Genomic DNA, 11746 nt, shown 5'->3' with positions numbered 1-11746 from the left:
AGAATTCGCAGTGGTAATTAGCTGAAGATGTGAATTTGCAGATTGCATTGGCAACATACGCAGGGAACATATTTGTTTATTACTGTCAACATAAGCTGTGGGCTGAAATTGGTAATTTACACTTGTACAGCAAATGCTGCTGTCAGCAACGACCAGTAAGCGACAAGACTGTATTTACTGATGCAAGTACCAAAGAGCGGGTGAGGACCGTGGGCATTTGTACTGAGCTGTGACACCTCTAACCCGTGACACTGGGGTCCCGCAAGTACCAAGGAGCAGGTGAGGACTGTAATAAATTTGGACTTAGTCTTGTAAGTAACAAAAGTTTTATTTCTAATCAAGCAATAAGCAAAGACAGTGCTGGGTGCGGCCTAGAGACCTCAGTCTGCCTTGCGGCACGCGCACCAGCTAATTCAGTTCTCTGGGTTTCAAAGACCATCTCTGGTCCACAGCTTCCGGGTGTAACTTTTCACTCCTGTTGAAGGCTCGTATCATGTGGGCACTGACTGCTGTGTAGCCAGTTTTGATCAGCTTACTTTGGTTGCTTATGAGGTAAATACATCAAGCAGGACAAAGCAAGTAAACATACAAACACTTCTCAAGCAAACATCTCTAGGAGCTTTAATGAACAAACATGTCTCGGAACTGCTTGTTACAAGTACAATTGAATCTATGGGGCCCGGACACCTGGGTCCCTCCTCAGTCAAATCTATGGGGCCCGGACGCCTCGGTCCCTCGTGAGTCAACTCTATGGGACACGGACGCCTGGGTCTCTCCTCAGTACAATTGAATCTATGGGACCCGGACGACTGGGTACCTTTTCATTCAAATGTATGGGGCCCGGATGCCTGGGTCCCCCCTCAGTCAAATCTATGGGGCCCGCTGGCCTGAGTCCCTCCTGAGTCAAATCTATGGGGCCCGGACGCCTGGGTCCCTCCTCGATCAAATCTATGGGGCCCGAACGCCTGAGTCCCTTCTCAGTGCAATCTATGGGGACCGGACGCCTGGGTCCCTCCTGAGTCATTCAAATCTATGGGGCCCGGACGCCTGAGTCCCTCCTGAGTAAAATCCATGGGGCCCGGACGCCTGGGTCCATCCTCAATGCAATCTATGGGGCCCGGACGCCTGGGTCCCTCCGGAGTCAAATCTATGGGGCCCGGACACCTGGGTCTCTCCTCAGTACAATTGAATCTATGGGACCCAGACACCTGGGTCCCACCTCAGTCAAATCTATGGGGCCCGGATGCCTGGGTCCCCACTCAGTCAAATCTATGGGGCCCGGACGCCTGGGTCACTCCTCAGTCAAATCTATGGGACCCGGACACCTGGGTCCCTCCTCAGTCAAATCTATGGGGCCCGGACGCCTGGGTCCCCCCTCAGTCAAATCTATGGGGCCTGGACGCCTGGGTCCCTCCTGAGTCAACTCTATGGGGCACGGACGCCTGGGTCCCTCATCGGTCAAATCTATGGGGCCCGGACGCCTGGGTCCCTCCTGAGTCAAATCTATGGGGCCCTGACGCCTGGGTCCCTCCTCAGTAGAATCGACTCTATGGGGCCCGGACGCCTGGGTCCCTCCTGAGTCAACTCTATGGGGCCCGGACGCCTGGGTCCCTCATTGGTCAAATCTATGGGGCCCGGACGCCTGAGTCCCTTCTCAGTGCAATCTATGGGGCCCGGACGCCTGGGTCCCCTCTCATTCAATTCTATGAGGCCCGGACGCCTGGGTGCCTTCTCATTCAAATCTATGGGTCCCGGATGCCTGGGTCCCTTCACATTCAAATCTATGCAGCCCGGATGCCTGGGACCCTCCTCAGTCAAATCTATGGGGCCCGGATGCCTGGGTCCCGTCACAGTCAAATCTGTGGGGCCCGGACGCCTGGGTCCCTCCTGAGTCAAATCTATGGGGCCCGGACGCCTGGGTCCCTCCTCAGTACAATTGAATCTATGGGGCCCGGATGCCTGGGTCCCTCCTCAGTCAAATCTATGGGGCCCGGACGCCTGGATCCCTTCTAAGTGCAAACTATGGGGCCCGGACGCCTGGGTCCCTCATTGGTCAAATCTATGGGGCCCGGACGCCTGAGTCCCTTCTCAGTGCAATCTATGGGGCCCGGACGCCTGGGTCCCTCCTCAATGCAATCTATGGGGCCCGGACGCCTGGGTCCCTCCTCAATGCAATCTATGGGGCCCGGACGCCTGGGTCCCTCCTCATTCAAATCTATGGGGCCAGGACCCTTGGGTCCCTCCTCAGTCAAATCTGTGGGGCCCGGACGCCTGGGTCCCTCCTGAGTCAACTCTATGGGGCCCGGACGCCTGGGTCTCTCCTCAGTACAATTGAATCTATGGGGCCCGGACGCCTGCGTCCCTTTTCATTCAAATCCATGGGGCCCGGATGCCTGGGCCCCACATCGGTCAAATCTATGGGGCCCGGACGCCTGGGTCTCTCCTCAGTACAATTGAATCTATGGGGCCCGGACGCCTGGGTCCCTCCTGAGTCAAATCTATGGGGCTCGGACGCCTGGGTCCCTCCTCAATGCAATCTATGGGGCCCGGATGCCTGGGTCCCTCCTCAGTCAAATCTATGGGGCCCGGACCCCTGGGACCCTCCTCAGTAGAATCGACTCTATGGGTCCGGGACGCCTAAGTCCCTCCTGACTCAAATCTATGGGGCCAAGACGCCTGGGTGCCTCCTCAGTACAATCGAATCTATGGGGCCCAGACGCCTGGATCCCTTCTCATTCAAATCTATGGGGCCCGGACGCCTGGGTCCCTCCTCAGTCAATCTATGGGGCTCGGACGCATGGGTCCCTCCTGAGTCAAATCTATGGGGCCTGGACGCCTGGGTCCCTCCTGAGTCAAACCTATGGGTCCCGGACGCCTGGGTCTCTCCTCAGTAGAATTGACTCTATGGGGCCCGGACGCCTGGGTCCCTCTTCATTCAAATCTATGGGGCCCGGACGCCTGGGTCCCTCCTGAGTCAAATCTATGAGGCCAGGACCCTTGGGTCCCTCCTCATTCAAATCTGTGGGGCCCGGACGCCTGGGTCCCTCCTCAATGCAATCTATGGGGCCCGGACGCCTGGGTTCCTTCTCATTCAAATCTATGGAACCCGGACGCCTGGGTCCCTCTTCATTCAAATCTATGGGTCCCAGACGCCTGGGTCCCTCCTCATTCAAATCTATGGGGCCCGGACACCTGGGTCCCTCCTGAGTCAAATCTATGGGGCCCGGACGCCTGGGTCCCTCCTCAATGCAATCTATGGGGCCTAGACACCTGGGTCCCTCCTGAGTCAACTCTATGGGGCCCGGACACCTCGGTCCCTCCTCAGTCAAATCTATGGGGCCCGGACGCCTGGGTCCCTCCTGAGTCAACTCTATGGGGCCCGAATGCCTCGGTCCCTTCTCATTCAAATCTATGGGGCCCGGACGCCTGGGTCCCTCCTGAGTCAAATCTATGGGGCCCATATGCCTGGGTCCCTCCTCTGTACAATCGAATCTATGGGGCCCGGACGCCTGGGTACCTTCTCATTCAAATCTATGGGTCCCGGATGCCTGGGTCCCTTCACATTCAAATCTATGGGGCCCGGATGCCTGGGTCCCTCCTCAGTCAAATCTATGGGGCCCGGACGCCTGAGTCCCTCATCAGTCAAATCTATGGGGCACAGACGCCTGGGTCTCTCCTCAGTACAATTGAATCTATGGGTCCCAGACGCCTGGGTCCCTTTTCATTCAAATCCATGGGGCCCGGACGCCTGGGTCCCACATCGGTCAAATCTATGGGGCCCGGACGCCTGGGTCCCTCCTCAGTAGAAATGACTCAATGGGGCCCGGACTCCTGGGTCCCTCCTCGATCAAATCTATGGGGCCCGAACGCATGGGTCCCTCCTCATTCAAATCTATGGGGCCCGGACGCCTCGGTCCCTCCTGAGTCAAATCTATGGGGCCCATACGCCTGGGTCCCTTCTCATTCAAATATGTGGGTCCCGGATGCCTGAGTCCCTTCACATTCAAATCTATGGGGCCCGGACGCCTGGGTCCCTCCTCAGTCAAATCTATGGGGCCCGGATGCATGGGTCCCTCCTCAGTCAAATCTATGGGGCCCGGACGCCTGGGTCCCTCGTCAGTCAAATCTATGGGGCACAGACGCCTGGGTCTCTCCTCAGTACAATTGAATCTATGGGTCCCGGACGCCTGGGTCCCTTTTCATTCAAATCCATGGGGCCCGGACGCCTGGGTCCCACATCGGTCAAATCTATGGGGCCCGGACGCCTGGGTCCCTCCTCAGTAGAAATGACTCAATGAGGCCCGGACTCCTGGGTCCCTCCTCGATCAAATCTATGGGGCCCGAACGCATGGGTCCCTCCTCATTCAAATCTATGGGGCCCGGACGCCTGGATCCCTCCTCAATGCAATCTATGGGGCACGGATGCCTGGGTCCCTTCTCATTCAAATCTATGGGGCCCGGATGCCTGGGTCCTTTTTCATTCAAATCTATAGGGCACGGATGCCTGGGTCCCTCATCGGTGAAATCTATGGGGCCCGGACCCCTGGGTCCCTCCTCCTTAGAATCAACTCTATGGGGCCGGGACGCCTAAGTCCCTCCTGACTCAAATCTATGGGTCCCGGACGTCTCGGTTCCTCCTCAATGCAATCTATGGGTCCCGGACGCCTGGGTCCCTCCTGAGTCAAATCTATGGGTCCCGGACGCCTGAGTCCCTTCTCAGTGCAATCTATGGGGCCCGGACGCCTGGGTCCCTCCTGAGTCATTCAAGCCTATGGGGCCCGGACGCCTGGGTCCCTCCTGAGTCAAATCTATGGGGCCCGGACACCTGGGTCCCTCCTCAGTCAATCTATGGGGCCTGGACGCCTGGGTGCCTCCTGAGTCAAACCTATGGGTCCCAGACTCCTGGGTCCCTCCTCAGTACAATTGAATCTATGGGGCCCGGACGCCTGGGTCCCTTCTCATTCAAATCTATGGGACCTGGACGCCTGGGTCCCTCTTCATTCAAATCTATGGGGCCCGGACGCATGGGTCTCTCCTCATTCAAATCTATTGGGCCTGGACGCCTGGGTCCCTCCTGAGTCAAATCTATGGGGCCCGGACGCCTGGGTCCCTCCTCAGTACAATTGAATCTATGGGGCCCGGACACCTGGGTCCCTCCTCAGTAGAAATGACTCAATGGGGCCCGGACTCCTGGGTCTCTCCTCAATCAAATCTATGGGGCCCGGCCGCTTGGGTCCCTCCTCATTCAAATCTATGGGGCCCAGACGCCTGGGTCCCTCCTCAATGCAATCTATGGGGCCCGGACGCCTGGGTCTCTCCTCATTCAAATCTATGGGGCCAGGACCATTGGGTCCCTCCTCAGTCAAATCTGTGGGGCCCGGATGCCTGGGTCCCTCCTGACTCAAATCTATGGGGCCCGGACGCCTGGGTCCCTCCTCAGTACAATTGAATCTATCGGGCTCGGATGCCTGGGTCCCTCCTCAGTCAAATCTATTGGGCCTGGACGCCTGGGTCCCTCCTCAATGCAATCTATGGGGCTCGGACGCCTGGGTCCCTCCTGAGTCAAATCTATGGGGCCCGGACGCCTCGGTCCCTCCTCAATGCAGTCTGTGGGGCCTGGACGCCTGGGTCCCTTCTCATTCAAATCTATGGGGCCCGGATGCCTGGGTCCCTCATCGGTCATATCTGTGGGGCCCGGATGCCTGGGTCCCTCCTCAGTAGAATCGACTCTATGGGGCCCGGACGCCTGGGTCCCTCCTGAGTCAACTCTATGGGGCCCGGACGCCTGGGTCCCTCCTCAGTCAAATCTATGGGGCCCGGACACCTGGGTCCCTCCTGAGTCAACTCTATGGGGCCCGGACGCCTGGGTCCCTTCTCATTCAAATCTATGGGGCCTGGACGCCTGGGTCCCTCCTGAGTCAACTCTATGGGGCCCGGACGCCTGGGTCCCTTCTCATTCAAATCTATGGGGCCCTGACGCCTGGGTCCCTCCTCTGTACAATCGAATCTATGGGGCCCAGACGCCTGGGTCCCTCCTGAGTCAACTCTATGGGGCCCGGATGCCTGGGTCCCTCCTCAGTCAAATCTATGGGGCCCGGACGCCTGGGTCCCTCCTGAGTCAACTCTATGGGGCCCGGATGCCTGGGTCCCTCCTGAGTCAAATCTATGGAGCCCTGACGCCTGGGTCCCCTCTCATTCAATTCTATGAGGCCCGGACGCCTGGGTGCCTTCTCATTCAAATCTATGGGTCCCGGATGCCTGGGTCCCTTCACATTCAAATCTATGCGGCCCGGATGCCTGGGACCCTCCTCAGTCAAATCTATGGGGCCCGGATGCCTGGGTCCCGTCACAGTCAAATCTGTGGGGCCCGGACGCCTGGGTCCCTCCTGAGTCAAATCTATGGGGCCCGGACGCCTGGGTCCCTCCTCAGTACAATTGAATCTATGGGGCCCGGATGCCTGGGTCCCTCCTCAGTCAAATCTATGGGGCCCGGACGCCTGGATCCCTTCTAAGTGCAAACTATGGGGCCCGGACGCCTGGGTCCCTCATTGGTCAAATCTATGGGGCCCGGACGCCTGAGTCCCTTCTCAGTGCAATCTATGGGGCCCGGACGCCTGAGTCCCTCCTCAATGCAATCTATGGGGCCCGGACGCCTGGGTCCCTCCTCAATGCAATCTATGGGGCCCGGACGCCTGGGTCCCTCCTCATTCAAATCTATGGGGCCAGGACCCTTGGGTCCCTCCTCAGTCAAATCTGTGGGACCCGGACGCCTGGGTCCCTCCTGAGTCAACTCTATGGGGCCCGGACGCCTGGGTCTCTCCTCAGTACAATTGAATCTATGGGGCCCGGACGCCTGCGTCCCTTTTCATTCAAATCCATGGGGCCCGGATGCCTGGGCCCCACATCGGTCAAATCTATGGGGCCCGGACGCCTGGGTCTCTCCTCAGTACAATTGAATCTATGGGGCACGGACGCCTGGGTCCCTCCTGAGTCAAATCTATGGGGCTCGGACGCCTGGGTCCCTCCTCAATGCAATCTATGGGGCCCGGATGCCTGGGTCCCTCCTCAGTCAAATCTATGGGGCCCGGACCCCTGGGACCCTCCTCAGTAGAATCGACTCTATGGGTCCGGGACGCCTAAGTCCCTCCTGACTCAAATCTATGGGGCCAGGACGCCTGGGTGCCTCCTCAGTACAATCGAATCTATGGGGCCCAGACGCCTGGATCCCTTCTCATTCAAATCTATGGGGCCCGGACGCCTGGGTCCCTCCTCATTCAATCTATGGGGCTCGGACGCATGGGTCCCTCCTGAGTCAAATCTATGGGGCCTGGACGCCTGGGTCCCTCCTGAGTCAAACCTATGGGTCCCGGACGCCTGGGTCCCTTCTCATTCAAATCTATGGAACCCGGACGCCTGGGTCCCTCTTCATTCAAATCTATGAGGCCCGGACGCCTGGGTCCCTCCTCATTCAAATCTATGGGGCCCGGACACCTGGGTCCCTCCTGAGTCAAATCTATGGGGCCCGGACGCCTGGGTCCCTCCTCAATGCAATCTATGGGGCCTGGACACCTGGGTCCCTCCTGAGTCAACTCTATGGGGCCCGGACACCTCGGTCCCTCCTCAGTCAAATCTATGGGGCCCGGACGCCTGGGTCCCTCCTGAGTCAACTCTATGGGGCCCGAATGCCTGGGTCCCTTCTGATTCAAATCTATGGAGCCCGGACGCCTGGGTCCCTCCTGAGTCAAATCTATGGGGCTAATATGCCTGGGTCCCTCCTCTGTACAATCGAATCTATGGGGCCCGGACGCCTGGGTACCTTCTCATTCAAATCTATGGGTCCCGGATGCCTGGGTCCCTTCACATTCAAATCTATGGGGCCCGGATGCCTGGGTCCCTCCTCAGTCAAATCTATGGGGCCCGGACGCCTGGGTCCCTCGTCAGTCAAATCTATGGGGCCTGGACGCCTGGGTCTCTCCTCAGTACAATTGAATCTATGGGTCCCGGACGCCTGGGTCCCTCCTCAGTCAAATTTATGGGGCACAGACGCCTGGGTCTCTCCTCAGTACAATTGAATCTATGGGTCCCGGACGCCTGGGTCCCTTTTCATTCAAATCTATGTGGCCCGGACGCCTGGGTCCCTCCTCAGTAGAAATGACTCAATGGGGCCCGGACTCCTGGGTCCCTCCTCGATCAAATCTATGGGGCCCGAACGCATGGGTCCCTCCTCATTCAAATCTATGGGGCCCGGACGCCTCGGTCCCTCCTGAGTCAAATCTATGGGGCCCATACGCCTGGGTACCTTCTCATTCAAATATGTGGGTCCCGGATGCCTGAGTCCCTTCACATTCAAATCTATGGGGCCCGGATGCCTGGGTCCCTCCTCAGTCAAATCTATGGGGCCCGGATGCATGGGTCCCTCCTCAGTCAAATCTATGGGGCCCAGACGCCTGGGTCCCTCGTCAGTCAAATCTATGGGGCCCGGACGCCTGGGTCTCTCCTCAGTACAATTGAATCTATGGATCCCGGACGCCTGGGTCCCTTTTCATTCAAATCCATGGGGCCCGGACGCCTGGGTCCCACATCGGTCAAATCTATGTGGCCCGGACGCCTGGGTCCCTCCTCAGTAGAAATGACTCAATGGGGCCCGGACTCCTGGGTCCCTCCTCGATCAAATCTATGGGGCCCGAACGCATGGGTCCCTCCTCATTCAAATCTATGGGGCCCGGACGCCTGGATCCCTCCTCAATGCAATCTATGGGGCCCGGATGCCTGGGTCCCTTCTCATTCAAATCTATGGGGCCCGGATGCCTGGGTCCTTTTTCATTCAAATCTATAGGGCACGGATACCTGGGTCCCTCATCGGTGAAATCTATGGGGCCCGGACCCCTGGGTCCCTCCTCCTTAGAATCAACTCTATGGGGCCGGGACGCCTAAGTCCCTCCTGACTCAAATCTATGGGTCCCGGACGTCTCGGTTCCTCCTCAATGCAATCTATGGGTCCCGGACGCCTGGGTCCCTCCTGAGTCAAATCTATGGGTCCCGGACGCCTGAGTCCCTTCTCAGTGCAATCTATGGGGCCCAGACGCCTGGGTCCCTCCTGAGTCATTCAAGCCTATGGGACCCGGACGCCTGGGTCCCTCCTGAGTCAACTCTATGGGGCCCGGACGCCTCGGTCCCTCCTCAGTCAAATCTATGGGCCCCGGACGCCTAGGTCCCTCCTGAGTCAAATCTATGGGGCCCAAACGCCTGGGTCCCTTCTCATTCAAATCTATGGGGCCCGGACGCCTGGGTTCCTTCTCATTCAAATCTATGGGACCCGGACGCCTGGGTCCCTCTTCATTCAAATCTATGGGGCCCGGACGCATGGGTCTCTCCTCATTCAAATCTATTGGGCCCGGACGCCTGGGTCCCTCCTGAGTCAAATCTATGGGGCCCAAACGCCTGGGTCCATTCTCATTCAAATCTATGGGGCCCGGACGCCTGGGTCCCTCCTCATTCAAATCTATGGGGCCCGGCCGCTTGGGTCCCTCCTCATTCAAATCTATGGGGCCCAGACGCCTGGGTCCCTCCTCAATGCAATCTATGGGGCCCGGACGCCTGGGTCCCTCCTCATTCAAATCTATGGGGCCAGGACCCTTGGGTCCCTCCTCAGTCAAATCTGTGGGGCCCGGATGCCTGGGTCCCTCCTGACTCAAATCTATGGGGCCCGGACGCCTGGGTCCCTCCTCAGTACAATTGAATCTATCGGGCCCGGATGCCTGGGTTCCTCCTCAGTCAAATCTATTGGGCCTGGACGCCTGGGTCCCTCCTCAATGCAATCTATGGGGCCCGGACGCCTGGGTCCCTTCTGAGTCAAATCTATCGGGCCCGGACGCCTCGGTCTCTCCTCAATGCAATCTATGGGGCCCGGACGCCTGGGTCCCTCCTGAGTCAAATCTATGGGGCCCGGACGCCTCGGTCCCTCCTCAATGCAGTCTGTGGGGCCTGGACGCCTGGGTCCGTCCTCAGTACAATTGAATCTATGGGTCCCGGACGCCTGGGTCCCTTTTCATTCAAATCTATGTGGCTCGGACGCCTGGGTCTCTCCTCAGTAGAAATGACTCAATGGGGCCCGGACTCCTGGGTCCTTCCTTGATCAAATCTATGGGGCCCGAACGCCTGGGTCCCTCCTCAATGCAATCTATGGGACCCGGATGCCTGGGTCCCTCCTCAGTCAAATCTATGGGGCCCGGACGCCTGTGTCCCTCCTCAATGCAATCTATGGGGCCCGGATGCCTGGGTCCCTTCTCATTCAAATCTATGGGGCCCGGATGCCTGGGTCCTTTTTCATTCAAATCTATGGGGCCCGGACCCCTGGGTCCCTCCTCAGTAGAATGGACTCTATGGGGCCGGGACGCCTAAGTCCCTCCTGACTCAAATCTATGGAGCCCGGACGCCTGGGTACCTTTTCACTCAAATATATGGGTCCCGGACGCCTGGGTCCCTTCTCATTCAAAGCTATGGGGCCCGGACGCCTGGGTCCCTCTTCATTCAAATCTATGGGGCCCGAACGCCTGGGTCCCTCCTCAGTCAAATCTGTGGGGCCCGGACGCCTTGGTCCCTCCTCAATGCAATCTATGGGGCCCGGACGCCTGGGTCCCTTCTCATTCAAATCTATGGAGCTCAGACGCATGGGTCCCTCCTCAGTACAATTGAATCTATGGGGCCCGGACGCCTGGGTCCCTCCTCAGTCAATCTATGGGGCCTGGACGCCTGGGTCCCTCCTCAATGCAATCTATGGGGCCCGGACGCCTGGGTCCCTCCTGAGTCAAATATATAGGGCCCGGACGCCTCGGTCCCTCCTCATTGCAATCTATGGGGCCCGGACGCCTGGGTTCCTTCTCATTCAAATCTATGGGACCCGGATGCCTGGGTCCCTCTTCATTCAAATCTATGGGACCCGGACGCCTGGATCCCTCTTCATTCAAATCTATGGGGCCTGGACGCCTGGGTCCCTCCTCATTCAAATCTATGGGGCCAAGACCCTTGGGTCCCTCCTGAGTCAAATCTGTGGGGCCTGGACGCCTGGGTCCCTCCTCAATGCAGTCTATGGGGCCCGGACGCATGGGTCCCTCCTCAGTCAAATCTATGGGGACAGGTCCCTTGGGTCCCTCCTCAGTCAAATCTGTGGGGCCCGGACGCCTGGGTCCCTCCTGAGTCAAATCTATGGGGCCTGGACGCCTGGGTCCCTCCTCAATGCAATCTATGGGGCCCGGACGCTTGGGTCCCTCCTCAGTCAAATCTATGGGGCCCGGACGCCTCGGTCCCTCTTCAATGCAATCTATGGGGCCCGGACGCCTGGGTCCCTCCTCGGTCAAATCTATGGGGCCCGGACGCCTGGGTCCCTCCTCAGGGCAATCTATGGCGCTGCCCTCCCCCAGTACCTCCCTCTGGGTGATGCTGCAGCACTGGGATCCACTGAGGATCAGTTTAGCATGAGGTCCTCACCAAAAATGAGTTTCCCCACTTCCCATCTCCCCCATATCAGCAATAACAATCTGTGCCCCTGGCGGGGGGGCTGTGCCCACCCACTTGGGGTGGTCCCCATCCCTCCATGCACACACAACCCCCCACGCCAGGGGGTCCCAGGTTCCATTATGGGTTGGGGAATGAGCTGTTAGAGAGCAGCGTAGGGGAAAGGGAGCTGGGGGTCCTGGGGACAGCAGGGTGACCATGAGCCAGCACTGGGCCCTTGTGGCCAGGAAGC

The sequence above is a fragment of the Nesoenas mayeri genome (genome assembly GCF_963082525.1).
Source record: "Nesoenas mayeri genome assembly, chromosome: 28".
In the NCBI taxonomy this organism is placed as follows: Eukaryota; Metazoa; Chordata; class Aves; order Columbiformes; family Columbidae; genus Nesoenas; species Nesoenas mayeri.
This window is presented reverse-complemented; position numbering follows the sequence as displayed.